We start from the raw sequence: 21,215 nt of genomic DNA, 5'->3' as shown, positions 1-21,215 counted from the left end.
TTACAAGTGAGGGACAGGGCGTGTACGTTCGCCATTGCGACACACCTCCACAAGCCCGGGTAGTGACCCTAAAAGCAAGACAAAAATGCGAGACATTCGGCACAGAAGTGGAGATCAAGGTAGACAAAACCAGCCTTTGGCTAGAGGGAGTCGTGGCTAGTGATAGTGCCTGGGAGAATCCAGAGCCTGGAGACCCGCTTCTGTCATTTAAGTCTCCTGTTTTTGAACACTCCATAAATGGACAAATACAATAGTGCATTGTTCAGTAGAGATCTTGAATGGAAACTATTAATGCTGTTCTTCAGGCAATACTGTAAGCAATACTTACTAAATACTACTAAAAATAATTAGCTTTTCGCATGCAGCCATCCAGACAACTACTTCATCCATGGTGCCAAACAACCACAAGTCAACAAATATGTGACACACAACTTAGCCTACCCACTGCACTGTCTGGGAAGTAAAAAATGAGGGATGTTCACATACTCTTTAATAGTCTATGTTTTATCGTTCATAGTTCATATTGTATATCACACATCCTTTATTCATGTACATTCCAGGTGTTTTATTCAGTAAAAAAAAAACTACAATTCAGTTTCGTTATTTGATGTGGTCTGATGTTTAAAGTGCTCCTGAAAAAAAGGGACACAAGCACATATAGCAGATTGTATGACACTTTTACAGATAAAATAAGACAAATAATTCCAGGTGGACTGTTAGAATTAGAAGCTTAAACCAGTGTGAGTATGGCCCTCGGTCCAATTTTGTTAACTCAATGCGGCCCTCAAGTCAAAAAGTCTGCCCACCCCTGCCTTAAAAACGAGGTACGTACCGAACCGTGATTATTTTGTGCTGTTACACCCTTAGCCCACATATTATAAACATGAATGAAAAACTTCAAGGTGTCAGTGGGACATTATATATTAGATTAGACAGATGTAGGAATCTGTGGTTTATGACCCAGAAATTCAAAAGTCTACTATCAGTATCAGAGTATTTGCTGATCGGATTCAGTTTTTGGATCTTGCTGATATCTGTAAGGAGTAATACAACAATGCATGCCAGTAACAAAGGCTGATTCTTTGTAAGTTGGGGTGGGATGTGTCATAGCAGTCAAAGGGAGGGAAGTGTTTGATTAAAGGCCCAACCTAAACCCCTGCTGGCCTCATTCCACCCCTCACTATGTGGAATTCCAGGTGGGTCCCAGTCTAATGACAAGATGGTCATAATTACCAGGGGTTGTTGATAGCTACTGATTGGACATGGTCGTGCCACAGAGACCCTAGTGTGGGCTTGTGCTCGGACCACATTTAATCAAAGACTTCTTGGCCGACTTATCAAAGTGAATACTTTCCAACAATCTTCCCTGTCTCGGCGCATTTTATTTCCCAGACCTTAAGTCTTACTCACTGTGTTTTTAAAAAAAGAGCTAAAAAAAATAACCATCACACAGTAACGTAATAGGTAGATAACAACAGATAAGACACTACCAACAAATAATGTAGAATAGCCGCTAACTATGTGAGTTCTCAACATGTGACTTAGCGGCTATTTACAACAACAGTACAGCAAAGCACGCTGGGAAACAGGAAGAACTGTTGTTAAAACCATATACGTAGACGCTGCTTCGCTGAGCCGTACGTCAGCGTCGGGGCCATATTGGATGTGGCAAGGCTGCGCTGTAAGTGAATACAAGTAAATGTACTTCATAAAACGCCTTTTTACAAAGAAATTGAAGTTATTGCCTCTCGTTTATACATCCACACACGCGCTAATATACTTGGGAAACAGGTAGGCACCAAAAACAATGTATTTATCTTCTCAGATGGCTAAGATAAGAACTTTATTGATCCAGCACAGTAGCAATTCACATTAGCCATATAGTATAAATACTAATGACTAGTATTTCACATTCACACTTTTCAAAGTCTATAGGTAATAAAGTAGTTCTTATCATTCAATATAGCACAATTCAATTCAATATATGCTATAAATATAATTAAACAATTTCATTTGTGCACATAACCTGAGTATGTCAGTTAAAATAGCTACGTAGCTACGTCCAGTTAGCATTTCCTATCAAACATTGCACATATATAAGAAATAAAAACGATGTAAAAGACAATGCAGCCGAAGTCAAGGCAACATATTAAAAAGGTTTCAGCAATGGGCACATTTTCCAATTAATTATAAAATAGTAGTTTCATAAAACAGAAGTGTAGAAAATACACATTTCTATAGTGGAGTTCAGGACGTAAAGTGCAGCCATGAGACTATTCACTTTTTTTCTGCACAATCAGCCACTTTTTTTTTTATAGATATAGGCATCTTACCACTGAGTTAGTTTATCCATAATGGGGATAATTAAGATGAAAGTTGCTTCTCCATGTTGCTGGAGGAATCTGTTTAAAACTTACATTGGCGCGGAGGTGCAAGAGCGAATCAGGAGGGGCTCTAAATGTCAGCTGACTGATGTCATGTGACATCAACAAAGTATGTTTATGATATGGGTGACACACGCAGTCAACCCACACTAACTTTGCGATCAACCGGTAGCTTGCGATAAACGTAATGGGCAACCTACCCTAGACTAATAGCCAGTCAATCTAAGCTAAGAGGTGTGAGAGAGAAAAGTCAAACGAATGACAGAAGGAGAGAGAGAAGTGTATAAGGTTTCCTAAAGACCAAGTGGACATGTTTATCAGGAGATGTTAATCTCAGGAGAAAGAACCTTGTTCCCAACAATTCGTCATCATTACCAGCCCCACCTGCCACATCCCTCTCCCAAACACTTCCCTCCTGGGGCCCGTTGCACAAAAGTAGGATTGAGACATACAGAATCAATGACTCTGAGCTTAGCTCAACCAACGCAAAACAAGAGCATCTCGCCATAATTGGTTGCACAAAGTACGAGTGGACAAGGATTAATCAAGCCAGGTGAAACCAATCCCAGATCAGTGCGTGTACGTGGCTTCCTTAAATATTCACCATGGCAACGAGTGCGGCATACTTTCCCCTGACGGAAGTGTAAATCCTCATAGAGGCTTACGAGGATGCGAAAGAGCAAATAAAAAAGAAAGGCAATACCGCCAATGTTATACCACAAAGAGAGAAAGAGTGGCAAAATATTGCAAAGACGATTTGCAAAACTTGGTGCATAACTAGTGCACAAATACACACTTAAAGCTCCGCTGTAATCATCATAATGAAAATCCAAATAGATAATCAATGTTATGTTTGTTGCTTGTTTAACAAATCAAGTACAGCGGTGTACAGTAATATCTCTGAACTCTTTGTTTATTAGCATATCACCATTACTTGCTAGTAGCTTCAACAGCGTGTAAACTTCCGGTTTCCCCTTGAGCGCTAAGGCTTCTGGGTAATGTAGTACACATCCACATTAGCCAACACAAATAACACCTCAGAAAATGTAGATGTGAGTGAAATTGTGTCAATATAACTCCATCAGACTGTATAACACTTTTATCTTGTAGATGTGTATTTGTATTTATATGGAATGTGTACTTTATACATAGTATGTGTAAATGATCTAATAAATGATCTAATGATGATGATGCAACATCATATAAAATCCTTCATCTACAGTGATTGAAATTAATGATGACAAATGTTGAAATGATGGTGTAGTTGAATGTGATAACAATATGTAGTGGGCAGTGGAATAATTATTGGTTTCCATTTATGGTGACTACTGACTGAGATAAGGGATGAGATTAAATAGATTCTGGACCTTAGCCTGGTCTGGAGCAGGCTAACTCCACAGAATAGATCTCCATGGTAACTTATGTCAGCACATATCTCACTTTCTACTATCCCACTTTTGTACAACCGGATCATGGATAGGTTGTGCCAGGATAACCAAGATATCCTGGTTTAATCCCTTATCCTAGTTTTGTGCAACCGGTCCCAGGTCCCTGCCTGTAATACCAGCCAGTGTTGGAGGGAAACAAGCCCACCAACAGTCCCCCACTGACATTCACCTTGGGGTGGTCGCCAGCCATGCGATATGTTTCATATACATATATTCACATGCATGACCAGACCCACCAGTCTAGTACAACCTTAAAGATGTTTATAAGCTTTTCTATACGATCACTCACTATTCATGACCAGAAAGTACGGAAGGATTAGGTAAGGAAGGGTGAGTTTACCCCTATGTATTAAAATGCATGAGAATGTTTTATAGTATATTTTGAATGTGAATACTGTGATTTCTATAATGTTTTACTTTAAAATGTCAGTGGAAAAAAAATTATATATATTCTTTTATTGTGTTAAGAAATGAGAGCCAGATGCAGTCATCAAAACAGCCATATTTGGCTCGAGAGCACACACTCTGATTATGCTTTCATCCATTTTTACAGTAACTACAGAAGATAATCGACAGTACAATAGATCATCATTATCATTAGTGGTGAGTACCTATATATTTACATATGTATTTATTTAGGGCTTAAACCTGGATTGTGCATTTAGCATTTAGCTTATTAGCGTTTGTTGCGAGTAAACATGGCAATTGAAGAGAGCGTTCTGGAGTCGATAATCTCATCATTCCAGCAGTTACTTTTATTGCAAATGTTGATCTGAAATCAGAGGCGAACATCAATGTCAACCTAACAGGAGGGTGCGGTGGGACAGGAGCGAGTCGTGTGTTAAAAATAGACAATTTGAAGCGGATTGTCGGCATTTGCTGGTAGGCGTGGAACATAACTCCTGTGAAAAGCAGGACTCTGCTGTCATGCCTTTCTCGTTTAATTTACAGGTTCTATTGCTGAAAGGGCAAAGATGCTGATCCACAGTCAGATATTGTTAGTGGGGAGCTGTACACAGTTCAGTGGGTCTTAGAAGACACACTGAACTGACGTTCATCTGAGCAGGCTTCATCAGTTCATGCTCAACGACTAGGTGGGACAGCTATAGTCTGACTAGATAGAACAGTTCTAAGCGTCTTCCTAGACAGCCTGGACAGTCCAGCTGCAATCGATTCAATGTCCTGAGAATACACTCACAGGCATGTTTCTGCACCGTACACAGTGTGGGCTGTGATGCGACGAGGATTGTATACATACGTCATTGTGTGAGTGTGTTTATCCCTCTCCTTGTGCGGGAATTTACAGACACACCTCGCAAGGTACAAACAACAGTGACCTGGAAAAATAGTCAAAATTCCACCAACATACCAAAGAATCAGGGGTTTTGAGGTGACAACTCACACAGACACACACACACACACACAACACAAGGAGAGACAGAGGTGTGGGAAACAGGAGGTCAGGGTCAAATTGTGTAGACCTCACAGACGTAGATACCAGTGAGTGAAACCAGCTGACACACACGAATACTGACACGAACAGTGATACCATGGCTACCTGAGTGACATGGATGGATTGCTTAGGCCATCTTGGTATGCAGCATCCACAACTCAGCACATCCTTGTGACTTCAAACTGGTATATCATAGGCCGTATGGCTGTTCTCCTAGACTTCTCACGACTCTAAAAAACAATGCTAAGAAGTCCAAATATACAATTGGTTCTCTCTGAGGGGGCACTTGAACACCATGTCAACATGTCAACTACCCACAATGGTAATGCAGACATAATGGCATTTAGAATGCGGCACATGTACAATAGTAGGTATGTTAAACTGTAACATAAACACTGCCTGTATTGTCCACAAAGATTTTATGATAACATAATAGTCGTGGAATATTTAGATTATTTAGGGGTGTCTTCACAGTTGTCATGTTTGGTTCTGTTAAACCAAACTAAGGGAACATGCGTTGGAAGCGCTGTCTGTCTGCTCTGCTCTCTACCTTGTGTGTGTGACGATAGTGCTCTTTAAAAGTATATTTTAGAAGCTTCACATGAAATCTAAGCTGGTTAATATAGTTGAATATAAAAATAACCTACATATTCAACCCAGCAAACGGCATTTTAGTTTGGAATATTTTAATTGTGTCAAACAATATGTCAAGTCCTTACGATATGCATATGTTCTTTACCGAGAAAACTTTTTTCTCATGACAAAATTTAAGTGCACATTAAGTATTTTTTGTATTCTTGGTTGAGACCTGAGTACAAGTGTAAATAAAGGCATATTTTACATTATTAGTTACCCGAAAAACATTTTCAGATACAAAAAAATCTGAGATTGATCACTGCACCTCAAACAGGAAGGTGAGAGAATATGTGGGTAGCTTGTTTGCAAGAAATTGTAAAAAATGATATGGACGAAAAAGCACCAGAACAAAACTGTACATTGAAATGTTTCGCTAATATAAAATCACCTATCTAGCTGTTGTTGTTGGGAAAACTGTTGCAAATATTAAGTGATATTAGGACAACCATTTGGTAAAATAATTATAAGATTGTCATTTGCATAAGATACTGTCATTAGATACAAAAGCAATACAATTTTCCAAGGGTCATCAAGTTACTGTAAATATCAGTGAAATAATTTTGAAAAAATTTGACACATGTTATGTTGAGATAAATAAAAATAATCTGAAGTATTTATACCACTCAACTATGCACATAGTAATTGTTGCAAAAGTGCAGTTGACATACAGTATTTATGGAAAAGTACAGGTTAGTAATAAGTAAATGTAAATGTTAATACCGGAGGTTTTCAAAGTGTGCCAGGAGATTTCCATGGAGGTGCAGCAGCTTGATAAAAAAATAAGAAAAGAAAAGAAAAAACGCTTTGGCAAAATACTACTTTACTTCATATGGTGAGAAAGTAAACAGAGGCTGGGGTGAGCAGAATACTGTATTATATCCTCTGAGAGTAGGCTCACTGTGTCACACTTTGAAGACCCCTGGCACTGAACACTATTTTCTTAGTGACTTTCCTTTTTTTCAGAATTAGTCCCCCCTCCCACTAGCAACAAGGCAGCTGATCACAAGCAAGGACACAGTACAGTAGCCTCAGTCACTCAGTAAACAAAGGTAAACAGAGCAAGCGCTCGGCATGAAATGGAGGAATCCTGTGCACAAAACATTTACACAGAGCTGACATGGGAACAATATCATTTCACTTTTACAATAAAGTGCTGGTGAAAGCAATCTGTCCCTTTCGCTGCTCAGAGGGACTTGTTTATGCTTCTGTCTCTTTTCGCTGTGTGAGGTGATAATAGATCTGTTAAGACTCAAAACAAATGATTTTACATATCCTACATTTAAGTTGATTCCACATCCCTTAGATGTGATGTGACATCACTTTTCAGTAACCATGGCTTTATGAAGCCTGAAAAGTAAGTGTGGAAGAAACCCATCAAACACCTTTGGAGCGAAGTGGAACAGAGATGGTGAGCCAGCAGGCCCTCTCAACATCAGTGACCTCTGATCTCCCACATGTCCTTCTGGATGAATGGACACAATTTCCCACAGACAGTCCAATTTCCAGTTTTTCCAGAAAACGTGTCACTTCCTGTTGGAATAATGTCCCTTTATTTAAACGTCATGCACCCACTGACAGAAACGTATGGCAAACATCACCACTTGTTTTGGTAGTTTCTACATCCGCCTGCTGTAACCAGAAGAATCTCCTGACAGATTTTGATCCAGCTCAGGCTAGAGCGAAGAGCTCCTCTCGTGCGAAGGACTGTGTGGGCCGGCAGAAGTTTCGACTGCACAGTGCTGTTTGTACATTATAGATCACATGTGGAACAAGAGAGATGCTTGCACGCACGTACACTTTGCATGTGGGCATCTTCTTCAACACATGAATGTTGTAAAATCATAAATCAGTCATTGATATACGAATGTTTCTTTCTTTGAGGAATGTATGGCTGAAAGAGTAAAAGCAGGCGGACTTGAGTTTCTGAACGTATGCTGTGCTCCACTATAGATTATAGTTTTTTTCAATTGTTTACACGCAATTTTGAAAACTGGACTCCTTTTTTCAACATATTGACACAATTATCCAAACACTACACTCAGTTTGCGTAACTCGTAGATTGTTTGCAAAATGACACACTTCCGTCAAAACATATACACCTCAGTCAAAGCATAAACACATATTTATAAAACTTCTGTTTTGTTCAATGATCAGAAACTACTGCAGTCACACACTACTGTGATCAATACAGTAAATACCCTTAGTTTAGGAAATAGCATGTGCTCGATTTTTTTGCCAGACATTTTTATGTCAGGATAATTTGGATGACAAAAGATTTTGACAAACCCACAACATTCGTCATGTTTATTTTCAGGTATACGGAGACAGTACAAAAAACACTATAAATCCACCAAGCACTGCACAACACTGATGCTGCAGACGGAAAATATTATTTCTTCCCATACTCAGTTACAGTAACATATCAGTCAACAATGCAAATCAGAACAAAATAGTAGTTTTTCTTGGCAAATAAAAAAGTACAAAATGAAGTACATACAGTGACTCTGCTGCCTTTTGTAGCAGCTACTTGAGTGCAGTGTTTTCAATTACAGTTTTTTCCAATTGCTAAAATGCAATTTTGCAAACATTTTATCAAAAATGTAACATAATTTACAAAACCACATACCCAAACTGCAAAATATGCCGCATATCCTGCAAAATTAAGCACTGTATCTAAAACTATCAAAATCAAATTTTTGCACCAAACAGCACACACTTCATTCCTATCACCAGTCTAACCAACAACAAACTGCTGGCATAATGAAAAGCATTCTCCTCTTTAATATGCTTTGACATCATACTAAAATAGTTCCAAATATAGGAAATTCTTCAGATTTTTCACGTGCACAGAAATTTGCAGATACACACACATTAGAAACATTTATTTTATTTTATTTTTTTACTTACAAAAAAATAAGCATCTTGCCAAACAGCTAGGCCTCATCCACATCACAGGCGATATCTTCCCTTTGCACTAACACGCTTGTGTACTAAGAGCTGCCGAGCATTGAGGTGTTTGGCCGGCTGGTACATATACTGGCCACTTAGCTCATGTATTGTCATTTTGAAAGGCAGTGTTTTAAATGGAAACATGTGACCGTGTCAGATTTATGTGTCTTATGTTCAGTGCATTTAAAAGGTGCAATTTTAAATTCCATGTGTGTAAAGCAGAAAATGTGTGTAGAATTTTGGAGACTTCAGAAGAGGTTTTGCTCTCTGCGTGTCACTTTAAATAATAGTGCTATGCAAGTTATTTTAGTAAATTAGCAATTGGAAAAAACTGTAAGCACATGGCGGATGTGCTTATCCAGTTCGTTCATTAGTGTGTTCACTGGTAAGCCGGGGTTTTCTAACGAGTAGTAAGTAACCTCATAATCCTTATCTGCGTCTAAGGGGTTAAAATATGTGTCGAGTTTTGCAAATCACTGTATTGGTTAGCAAAAAGAGTCAAGTTGAAACTGTACTTATTGTTGTGCAACTCTAGACAGGTGTTTTGCTCCTTGAGTGTAAAGACCTGTTCATTGTGTGAACATTTTCATTTTAGTGCGTAAACAACTGCAAAACACTGTAAACCCAAATGAATCCAATAATGCAAAGATGCTTTAAAAAGCTTGAGCACAGCCATTATGATGATCACATTTGGATCATTGGCTACCTCCGTCAAGTGTTTGCTTAGGGATAGGGTAAACAGCTTCTAATGTGTTTGGCAAATGTGAAAGTGAATACCAACAGCTGTTTACAATTTACTTGTCCAGTCTTACTTGTATGGATTATTTCCCCCCAGTCAAAGCAAGAACCATATTGATTTTGACAAAACAGTACATGTACAACCCCAGGTGTTCATGATAGTTCAGGTCAAAGGTTAGGGTGAATATATTTTGATTGCCCCACAGGTGCTCAATCGTGTTCAGGTCTGGAGACATCACCTTCACCTTCAGCTTCCTCAGCAAGACACTTGTCATCTTGGAGGTGTGTTGGTGCTCTTTATCATGTCGGTCAACTGCCATGTGGCTCAGTTTCCCAGAATGTCACAGTACATGTTACAGTTCATGTTTCCCTTCATGAACTGCAGCTCCCCAGTGGCGGCAGTATTCATGCATCTTGAAACCATGTTGCTATCACCATTAACATGCTTGACTGTAGGTAAGACATAATTACCTTGGCACTCACTTATGTTGCTAGCTATTTAGACAATGATGGTGTATTGAGTCATTTTCAGTCGATAGTAAATCTATACTGCTATGTACAAAATATGTCTATATTCTGCACAATTACAAGTTACATTGAATGAGATTTGTCGTTTGGCCTGAAAAGGGGGAGTGGCGTTAATGACTACCATTCACTCACGGCTTGTGCACAGGCACGTAGTGTGCATGCACATGGACATACAGTATACGCAGTCTCAGAGAAGCTAATGACAAATAGCAGCCATGGCTGAGCAGACATAGTACGCTAGCGCCCCATTGCTACTTGACCGAGACAGAGAGCATCTTAAGAAGATGTATTGTATTGAAATTGGTTGCTGAAAGGTGAGGGGCATACTCACTTATGTGAGATATTATATATCTGACATAAGGTATCAAAAGTAGACATTTTTAGGGCGTACCAATTATTCTCAGTTGTTTGCCATTTGCCGGTGGTCCTGGAAGCTAACCTACTGTATTGCATTTGTACTTTTTGCAGTTTTTGTCTCTTTCACTCACACAGTCATCATCATCGTCCACCATCCACCACATTCATTTCTACCGGTGAAATGTGATTCCTGAATGGTAATTATTAAGGAAAATAGTTATAAAATCAGATGAACCCAATCCAAATCCTGTATATTTTTCCGCCTTACAAGTGGATAAAAACAAAATTAGGAATAAAAAGTGTCAGCAGCAAAGTGTGAGGTCCTCAGCCTTGGGGCAAACAGACTAATAGATGTCTGAAATACCAAACATACTAAATAATAATAATAAATTTGCCCTCAAACAACATACAGCAACACCAAATGTGGTCTGACACTCTAGTATTTATTGTTTAAGTTGGCATATCTTGGTGTGTGTGCCTCGGCCAAATACGAATGCCCAGCAGTGCACACTTTGTGACGAATGAGGGCGACACAATGGCACAGACTGTACACAATGTTCAAAATACATGACAGCTTATGAATAGAGAATGAATGCAACTTACACCAGAATTATTGTTTGTAATAATTATTTATTATTGTCTGTACTGCGACTATTAAGTGTGGGAAATTAGAAACAAACCAAGGTGTGTGTGTGTGTGTGTGCATGTGTGTGTGTTGTTCTTTATCTGACTCAGTGAGTGAGTAGAGGTTGGTTATAAGGCTATCTGTCCCTCTCAGACACCCTATCTATCTCTGTCACTGTGCCTACACACATACACACACAAGCGTAGACTCCTTCCCTGGCATCCAGCAATCATGTAGAGAAATAAGTCAAACCCGAACGTGGATATGTTGGGCGTGTTAAGGTCAGGCCCACGTAAGTATGGATAAGGACTGAGCATGACTTGGAGGAAAAGCACCGATTCATCACAAATTTCAAACAAACAGAGTGGAAGATGTCTGCTGCTGTGTTCAAATGGACTTATAGGATTTGTCTGTGTATACATGTGTGCATGAGATTGAGGCGAGTGTACATGAGGATGCCAAAAGGCTGTTCCTGTGTGCTGATGCTCAACAAGTCTCTTGTGTGCACTTTCCTCATTACACTTGTTTGCGGCATGCCTTCCTTCCTCACTCCTTGAATGACTTTAAGTCTTTAAACACATGCAGGAATAGATCTGAAAATGTAACATAGTCGCAGTGACAAGAGTGGATGAACGTGTGCGTGTGTGTGTGTATGTGTGTGGGAGGGGTGGTTTCCGGGTGACCTCTGTGGCCCAGGCTGCCTGTCTATTAGAGCAGGGGCTATTAGACCATCAGAAAGTGGGAGCATCCCCTCTCACCATGTTGATAACATCAAGGCATTCCAATGGCCAGAGCGGTCATTACCCTGCTCTCCAGCCCATAATATCCCTCCATTAAAACACCCAGTTGCCATGGAAAAGCAGCTGCGGCCATTTAAGACTTTCAGCTCTGCTCAGATACACATACAGTGTATCGATATGCTGTTTGATCAGACAGACACTCACACTTTTGCACACACACACATACACACACACGCACGCACACGCACTCACACCCACACACAGGAGTTCATCTGCTGGGGGTGTGAGGTTATGAGCGACAGGGCAGTGACACCATTGCTGTGTCACTGACAAAACAACAGCACAGTACGATGGTCTGGATGGTCAAGCCAAAGACAAACAAGGCATTGCCCAGACACACAAACAGACACACATAATTAACACTGAACAGGACAACCATCAGTATTCGTTATGAAGCCCTTCACCCTCATACTTTCTTCTCAGTCATCAGTTAACACGTCCTACCCGCAAACACAAACCAACCACAATTATTTACTTTACATAATATTATTTACAAATATCCCTCCAGCCCCCACCCCGTTTTGGGTGCACAGACTGTACAACGGTTAATAGCGACCTCTAGTGATTAAAATTGAAACATTCAAGCGTGAAACAAATACTCTTTCAAATGTTCCCATTCTGCCTGTTACTATGTGTAGTGCCCTAACATTGCCCTAACAACTGCATGTATTTCCCATATAATCTAATGGTACAGGGCAACCCGGACAGAGTTGATGACATCTGCTTTGCAGTCAGGAGATCCGGGACTGAATCACAGGTGGAACATCTCTGTGTGAAGTTTGCATGTTGTCCCTATGCTTGCATCGGCCTCCTCTCACATTCCCAAAACATGCATGTTGGGTTAACTGTAGACGTGTAGACATGTAGAAGTGGCCGACCAACCAAAATTACCCTAAGAGCGCAGCGACGACTCATCCAAGAGGTCACAAAAGACCTCACAACAACATACAAAGAACTGCAGGCCACACTTGCCTCAGTTAAGATCAGTGTTCATGACTCCAACATAAGAAAGACACTGGGCAAAAACGGCCTGGATGGCAGAGTTCCAGGACGAAACAGAAAGAAAGAGTGGAAGAACGTTAAGGCTAGTCTCAATTTTCAATTACTCTGTGGTCTGACGAGAGAAAAGTTAAACTTTTGGGAAGGTGTCCCATGACATCTGGTGGAAAAGTAACGCCGCATTTCAGAAAAAGAACATCATACCAACAGTAAAATATGGTGGTGGTAGTGTGATGGTCTGGGACTGCTTTGCTGCTTCAGGCCCTGGAAGACTTGCTGTGATAAATGGAACCATGAATTCTGCTGTCTCCCAAAAAATCCTGAAGGAGAATGTTCGGCCATCTGTTCGTGACCTCAAGCTGAAACCAACTTGGGTTCTGCAGTAGGACAATGACCCAAAACACACCAGCAAGTCCACCTCTGAATGGCTGATGAAAAACAAAATTAATTCTATTGAGATGCTGTGGCATGACTTAAAAAGGTGGTTCACACTGGAAAACCCTCCAATGTGGCTGAATTACAACAATTCTGCAAAGATGAGTGGGCCACAGCGCTGCAAGAGACTCATTGCAAGTTATCGCAAACACTAGATTGCAGTTGTTGCTGCAATGTGTGTCCCAACCAGTTATTAGGTTTAGGGGGCATGTACACAGAGCCATGTACATTTGGACTTTTTTCTCCCTTAATAATAAAATGTTTAAAATTTAAAAACTGCATATTGTGTTCAGCTGTGTTGTCATTGACTAATATTTAAATTTGTTTGATGATCTGAAACATTTATGTGTGACATGTAAAAAACTAAGAAATCAGGAGGGGGGCAACACTTTTTCACACCACTGTAGTTGCCACAAGTGTAGAGCGCCCCCACGTGGCTGTCAACGGTAATGTTCACTCCTTGTCTCATGACAATCTGGATGAATTAACATTGAAAAGCATGTTAGTAAGTCGCAGGACCATCCAAACTGTAAAAAAGTCTGATTTATAATGTGGAAAACACTTAATGTAATGTAACACTTAATGTGGAACACTTATGTAATATATGTAAAACTGTGCAAAAAGATCACAATGGTAACTGAAGTAGTGATTTGAGTTCCCACTTATGCTGGGGTGAATGTGAACACGGATGGTTGTTTGTTGTTCTAACCTGTGTTTGGCTGGCGACCCATCTAGGCTGTATGCTGCCTCTCACCCAAAGTCAGCTCGAATCGGCCTCAGATCCCTGCAACCCTGGATAAGGAGTAGAAAATGGATGGATGAACTTTGGGGCCTGGGTCAGACTAATCTGATCTACAATGAATGGGACTTTTTCCTCCTTTTTTGTTTTGAGTCCTTACAGACATGTTGTGACTCAGCTAAATTAGAATGAAGGCCTGAACAGAACATGACATTCCGTAGTGGTGCCTGTTCTCATAACAGATGCGATATTCTGTCTTGACTGGCATGAAGACATTGGGCTTGTATTTCCAAAAGAAGTCTTTGATTATAACACCAAATGTAATTTCAAACAAATGATATGTATGCCGGCAAATTCTCATCAGTCAATTCCCATCCTATGGCCATTTAATATAAAATGAAGGCTATGTTTCAGTTCAGGTACAACCACAGACTATACAGGCAAACGTCCATTTGGGTGCCTTGACTTCATTGGAATGTTTAGTTGATATGAGGCTCAAGGCCATCTCATCAAGCCTGTTTCACTCCACTGCAGGAGGATGTCCTCCCCAATTTTCTTTATTCTTAGTCTGCTTGTTGAATACTGTGTCTTCTCTGTGTTTATCGGTAACACTGGTCTACAAGGAAAAAGCCTCAGAAAGGAGAGTAGCTAAATCGTACCAGAATTGGGTCATTAATAACATTTTTTAAAAAATTGGCTTCAGTTTTCAAGATATTAGATCAGAATTGCATTCAAATAATTTGGAGGGTGTGTGTGCGTGTATGTGAGATTATGCTTCATAACTTGTGAAAATGTGATATACACAAGACATTAGAAATGTATGTTTTTATTGATACCCCTATACCAGGTCATTCAGTTCAAATTAGACGTGGCTCAGGAGAAGCAGACGGTGGGTTAAGGTTCGGGTCCGCTGACATCAGGAGCCCCAGATCAGCTTCATCCTGCTTATGGTCTTGATTATAATTTGAGCCTAGAGAGTAGGACTGTGTGGCTCTCAAATTAGTAAGTCCTCACCGTATGTTATAGGAAGCAGTGTGGATGGAAGGTCTATACATTCTCCTTGTTGAGCTAATGACACATAACTTGCACATGTAATGCAACAATAATGAGGGATCCAACTATTTTCCTGATTCTCTATTTTGCATCCAAAACTTGGGAGGAATGCCAGAGTATACCCTGGACTGGTCACCAGGCACATTCACACCTATGGACAATTTAGATTCTCCAGTTAGCCCAGTGGCTCTCAATTATTCTCTGTCATTGCCTCATTGGGGGACAGACATGTTTTAATGCACGCCCCGATTTGAAATACTATTGAGAAACTGATATCTATTTATCTGTACTGCACACACTGAAGTCGAAACTGAAACCAGCAAAATGCAAAAAAAATGGAGAGCAGTGAAGCATACAAGTGTATTCAGACTTAAATTGTATGCCGAGTACAACAAATTCAGACATGTTGGCAGATCTGCACTAATATTGACAGTCCTCCCTGCCTCTCACGCGCCTCTGCAGTTCAAAGCGCCCCCCCGGGGACCAGCCCCAATATTTGAGAAGCACTGAGTTAGCCTACCAGAGGAGAGACAAGTCCATTTAACAAAAGTTTATTAAAAAGTGACTCACAAGGAGAAAAACACAAAAAGGTCAAAGTACAACAGAAAACACGGGGCAAGCCACAGGAAAAAATATACAAAACTAATGGCTCTGCTTACATGGACTAGCAGGGAAAAATAGAAAACAAAAATGCACAGCGGAACTACCAGGCTGGCGAAACAAGAATGAAAAATCACTGCAAAAAACTAGCAGGACATAGGTAGGAAAGTACAACAGAAAACACCACTGCTGGAATAGCCAAGCAGGTAACAATACTCACAAACACGAACTGACCAGAAGGTAAGCACGAGCCAAGAACTACACAAAGCTGACATAAACATGGAACAGGCGAGTAGCAAGGAACAATCTAGCAATGATTAGACAAGCTTGTGCTGCTTAACAAGTGGCTGGCAAATTGGCTGCAGGTGTGCTCAGGTGGCTCCTCCCAGGCCTGCCCGGAGTGCAGTGCCGCCAAACCCAGACAGGGGGCAGCAGAGCAGCACAACAGATCATGACAAGCTACTTCGAATGAAGCGAACTTACCAGAGCGGTTCCGAGAAGAGGCGAGAGGACGCCAAAAATATATTGCCTCATTTTGTCTCAAGATTCTTTATGGTGTCGGTTGAAAAAAATCTAACTACTGAATTTCCTGAATTCGAGATTCAACTATCCAGCGGATCCTCCTCTCCAGAACCCCTGAATAGACATTACCAGGGAGGCTGAGGAGTGTGATTCTATGATAGTTAAGCAAATTAGTTCTGTGGTCAGAGCAAGTATCTTCCACCTCAGGCTCCTGGCAAAGGTGAAGCCCTTTTTATCAAGTACAGAAGCCCTTTTTATCAAGCGATTCATACTTTCATCAGCTCAAGGCTTGATTATTGTAATGCCCTCTACACTGGAGTAAATCAGTCCCTCCTCCGCAAGCTCCAGTTGGTACAAAACGCAGATGCTCGCCTTCTTACTAATGCTCCAAAATACGCCCATATCACTCCACTTCTCCGTTCTCTCCATTGGCTCCCGGTACAGTCTAGAATACATTTTAAAGTCCTTTTATTTGTGGTAAAGGCCATTAATGGCCTTGCTCCAGCATACTTGGCTGAGCTTTTAACTGTCCGTCACCACTCCAGGGCCCTGCGCTCTTCTCAACACACAACATTACAAGTCCCAAGGATGAAATACAAAAAATGGGGGGATCGCGCTTTTGCTGCGTTTGCCCCCACACTTTGGAACTCCCTTCCACCTGCACTACTACTACAGAGTTCTCAGTTTTTAAGTCTTTTTTTTTTAACTCATTTATTCAGACTGGCTTATGACACATGATGATTATATGTATTTTAGTTGTGATTCTGTGCTTGTATTTTTATTGTTTTTATTTTGTTTTTATTCTATCTATTCTATCAATCTTACCCTGTTCTTATTTGCTATAACCTGTTTTTTACTCTTGTGAAGCACCTTGGGCACCATTGGGATGTTGTAAGGTGCTATACAAATAAACTTTGATTTGATTTGATTTGATTTGATAGTTGGAACACACCCTCCGGTCCCCCTTTTCTACAGTAGACTATCTGTTTTTCGCTACTGTCATTTCTTGTGTGTTAGCTCTAGCTATCCCTTGTAACCCTGCCAGGCACTCTCCAGCAGCGGTGAGTTACCTTTTTCTGTTGTGCTACGCCTGCTTGGTTTTCAGCAGTGCTCTTTGTGTTTTGACTTTTGCCTCGCTAGCTCTGCCATTTTTTGGTAGCTCTTTCAGTTTTCTTCGTAGATTTTCCCCGTGAGTGTTCCGGGTGATTTTGCTTTGTACTTTGTTCCTTAGTTGTACTTTGTATTTTTGTATCATTTATTATCTTTTTTGTAATAAAGATTGTTACATCCTATCTCCAGCTCTCGCATCTTGGGATCCAAGCATACGCCAAAGCCTGACAACAGGCTTTGCAATCGTGACAGTATATTTTTGGTGTTTATTGAATAATCCAAATCCAACAAAGTTTTACATTTGATTTGAGTATAAATTGTGTTTGTTGCTGCTGACTGTAAACTGCAGTGTTTGCATGCATACCCGGGACAACCCGACAGGGTTAGCAAACGCAGAGGATTTTTTTGGTTGTTTCCTGGACTTTTTTTGCTGTTATGATGGACTATCTTAGTAATAGTGTTTTCTGAAATACCTATTTAAACAATCAGTAGTAGTTCTGAAGTATACGAGATGTCACGAGATTAGAACATGACCAGATATTAGCTGCACCACTGTATAATCCACAGGGTTCAAGGTTTGAGAAAAAAGTAGTGACTTATCACCGGAAATGATGATCTTGGACATATCCAAATCTCTAATCACCACCCAGACACCATCACCCTCTTTATTATAAGGAAAGTGTTTTTTTGTGTAATAAAACATTTCAAATAATCAAAATGGAATTTAAAGCATTAAAATCCTTGAAATGATGGAATGAAAAAGTTTGGAGAAAAAAAATGCAGAAAAAACACAAAATATCAATTTTTGACTATATTACATTTTTTTCCACAAATGTGTTCAGAGTAGTAAATTTGAGGGTTAAGAAAATATTGTCTGAATGTTGCCCAACTGTCATAATTCCATTCAAAAACAACGTATAGTCATGTGAACTACTGTAGGTCATGCTGTTATGTTATCTAAATGCTCAGATTGCACAAAATAAAAGTTAGGTTTCATTTCATTCATTTGGATCTTTTATGGTCTATCATGAGTCAGTTGACTCTTGAGCCACGAGTGCCTGTGTATGCCTGGCAGTAATTTCATGCACTATGCCACTTCTATTTTCTATGCCGTTTATCCTCATGAGGGTCACAGGGGTATGCTGGAGCCTATTCCACCTGACTTCGGGCGAGAGATGGGGTACGCCCTGGACTGGTCGTCGGTTAATCGCAGGGCACATATAGACAAACAATCATTCACGCTCACATTCATACCGATGGACAATTTAGAGTCGCAAATTAACCTAACATGCATGTTTTTTTTAAAATATGGGAGGAAACCGGAATATCCGGCGAAAACCCTTGCGGTCCGGTCTGTTGGGGGTGAGGTCGCTTAGGATTTGTGCCTAGTGTCGTTCATTGTCTGATCTGCTTTGCAGCTGGCGTTGATGTCACCAAGTTGGATCGTAGGGAGGACAATATTAGTGGGGTGGTCTTTCTCTTGGTGTACAACAGTGCATACACTCCTGATCAAAATCTTAAGACCAATTGAAAAATTGCAAGAATTTACATTTTGCACTGCTGGATCTTAAGGAGGTTCTAAGTAGAGGTTCAAAATGCAAAAAGAAGAAATGGGGGTGAGACAAAAACATTTTGAGTAAGTAATTTATTGCAAACAAGCATTAAAGTGAAGTAGGCTGTTCATCAGCTGATCAAACATTTAAGACCACAGGCCTTAAAAGTCAAAATCTTGGCAAAAAAATTGATTCAATTTCATTTTCCGTCAGGTATTCACACTGTCATGACCTCTTGATGGCAAAGGCAAAAGGGCTTTCTCTGTTTGAACGCGGTCCAATTGTTGAGCTGCATAAGCATGGCCACTAGCAGCACGCCATTGCTCGAAGGTTGGATGCAGTAAGACAGTCATTAGCGCCCTGGGGGATATGGAACAAAAAAGTCAAGGGGTAGACCCAAAAAAATGTCATTGGCCCTGAGCCAGAGGATCCGATCTGTGTCTGTCAAGACACTGGACCATCCTCGGCCCAAATGAAGGTTGTTACTGGTGCCGAGTGCAGGCCCTGAAGGTCCTCGTCTGTGTGTTAATGACTGGGTTTTTCAGCAGGACAACACTGCAGTTCACAATGCCCGCCTGACAAAGGACTTCTTCCAGAGGAACAACCTCACTCTTTCGGACCGTCCTGTACAGTATGTTCCGCTGATCTAAATCCAACTGAGAACATTTGGGGATGGAGGGCAAGGGAAGTTTACAAAAACGAACATCAGTTCCAGACAGTGGATGCCCTCCGTGTAGCCATCTTCACCAACTGGAGCAACATTCCCACTAGCCTCCTGGAAACACCGGCATCAAGCATGTCCAAACCAACTTTTCAGGTGATTAACAAGAATGGCATAGCTCCTCATTATTGAGTCCTTTTTTCAAACATTTTATTTCTATATTAGGGGGCTTTGTCGATTTTTGAGCTATGGTCTTAAACTTTTGATCAGCTGATAAACAGCCCATCTTACTTGAATGCCTGTTTGCAATAAATTGCTTAATCAATTTGTTTGTGTCTCACTCCCAATTCTTGTTTTTGCATTTTGAAGCTCTATTTAGAAGCTCCTTAAGATCCAACAGTGCAAAATGTACATTCTTGCAATTTTTCAACTGGTCTTCAGATTTTGATCAGTAGTGTATGCATTATAGTTAGGGTTGTGCTGGGCCGAATAGGAGACTCTTGAACCTCACAGAGACCATTCTGTCGTGTCACTTCAGACCACTGGACTTTGGCGGCGGATGCACTCGACTGAGACGATAACTACAATATCTCTGCTTGGTCTATCCCCAGGGGAGCTTACATTAGGGTCAATTAAATATTGGTTATCACATCCTATGCTATCCGTGACCTCCAGCACATCGGGACCAACACGTAGGTGTCACGAATGGGACTAGGATCCATTATAGCAAGGATCTTGATCGGTTCTAAGCCATTAGTCGTACGCAGTGCTTATAAGGAGTAATTTTCCCTCTGTGAGTTTCACCTCTGATAATATTGTAATGGCGGCTGAATAATTGCACGTCAGGATGGCTTGTTTCAGTTGGCCATTTATTTTCAGAACCAGAAACGGCACTTACAGATCTGCAGGAGCATTTTGCTACACATGTGTGCAAAAGCAGCAACGATTCCTTCTCTTCTTAATCTACACCTTTTTCCTCCAAACGCTTGTTCCAACCAACATGCTGAACCCGACTGCCCCCTATAGCTCAGACACGAAACAGCAGCTGGGAGCAATACAATATACCCGTCGCTACAATATACCTGTATAAAAATTGTAACATTTGAATGTTACTGTATTATTCTGAAGCTCAAAAATAAAGTAGTTCAAGCTTAATAAATTCTTCAGACGTCTTCCATAAAGAGTGGGTAAGTCATGTTTTTCTCTTACAACTAACAACTATCTCATATGAGATAGTTGTTAGTCGTTTGTAAAGGTTTGAATAGACAGAAATTAAAGTAGTTGAATAATTCCTAAGTTGTAAGAGTAAGTCGATAAAGATACCGTGAGGAAGATAGATTGTGTTATTAAAGGGTGGTGAATAGTCTTTATTGAGGGATGAGTCAATAAAAAACTGTGTGGTTATAAGAGGAAAGGATTTATGTAGTAAAATTGACTATGTAGATTATTAAAGAAGGATAGTGTTAAAAAGAGAAGGCTCAATAAGGGATGGATTTACAGGAAAGAAACAACCATTTAATTATCTCATCTGCCTATGTCACAGCCAGCAAGCTGTGAAGGGTGATGACGTAATAAGAATCAAGTGGTGTCCCATTTCTTAGTGGCTTCTTCCCCTTAGCCCTCGG

The sequence above is a fragment of the Dunckerocampus dactyliophorus genome, chromosome 1 (assembly GCF_027744805.1).
Source record: "Dunckerocampus dactyliophorus isolate RoL2022-P2 chromosome 1, RoL_Ddac_1.1, whole genome shotgun sequence".
NCBI lineage: Eukaryota > Metazoa > Chordata > Actinopteri > Syngnathiformes > Syngnathidae > Dunckerocampus > Dunckerocampus dactyliophorus.
This window is presented reverse-complemented; position numbering follows the sequence as displayed.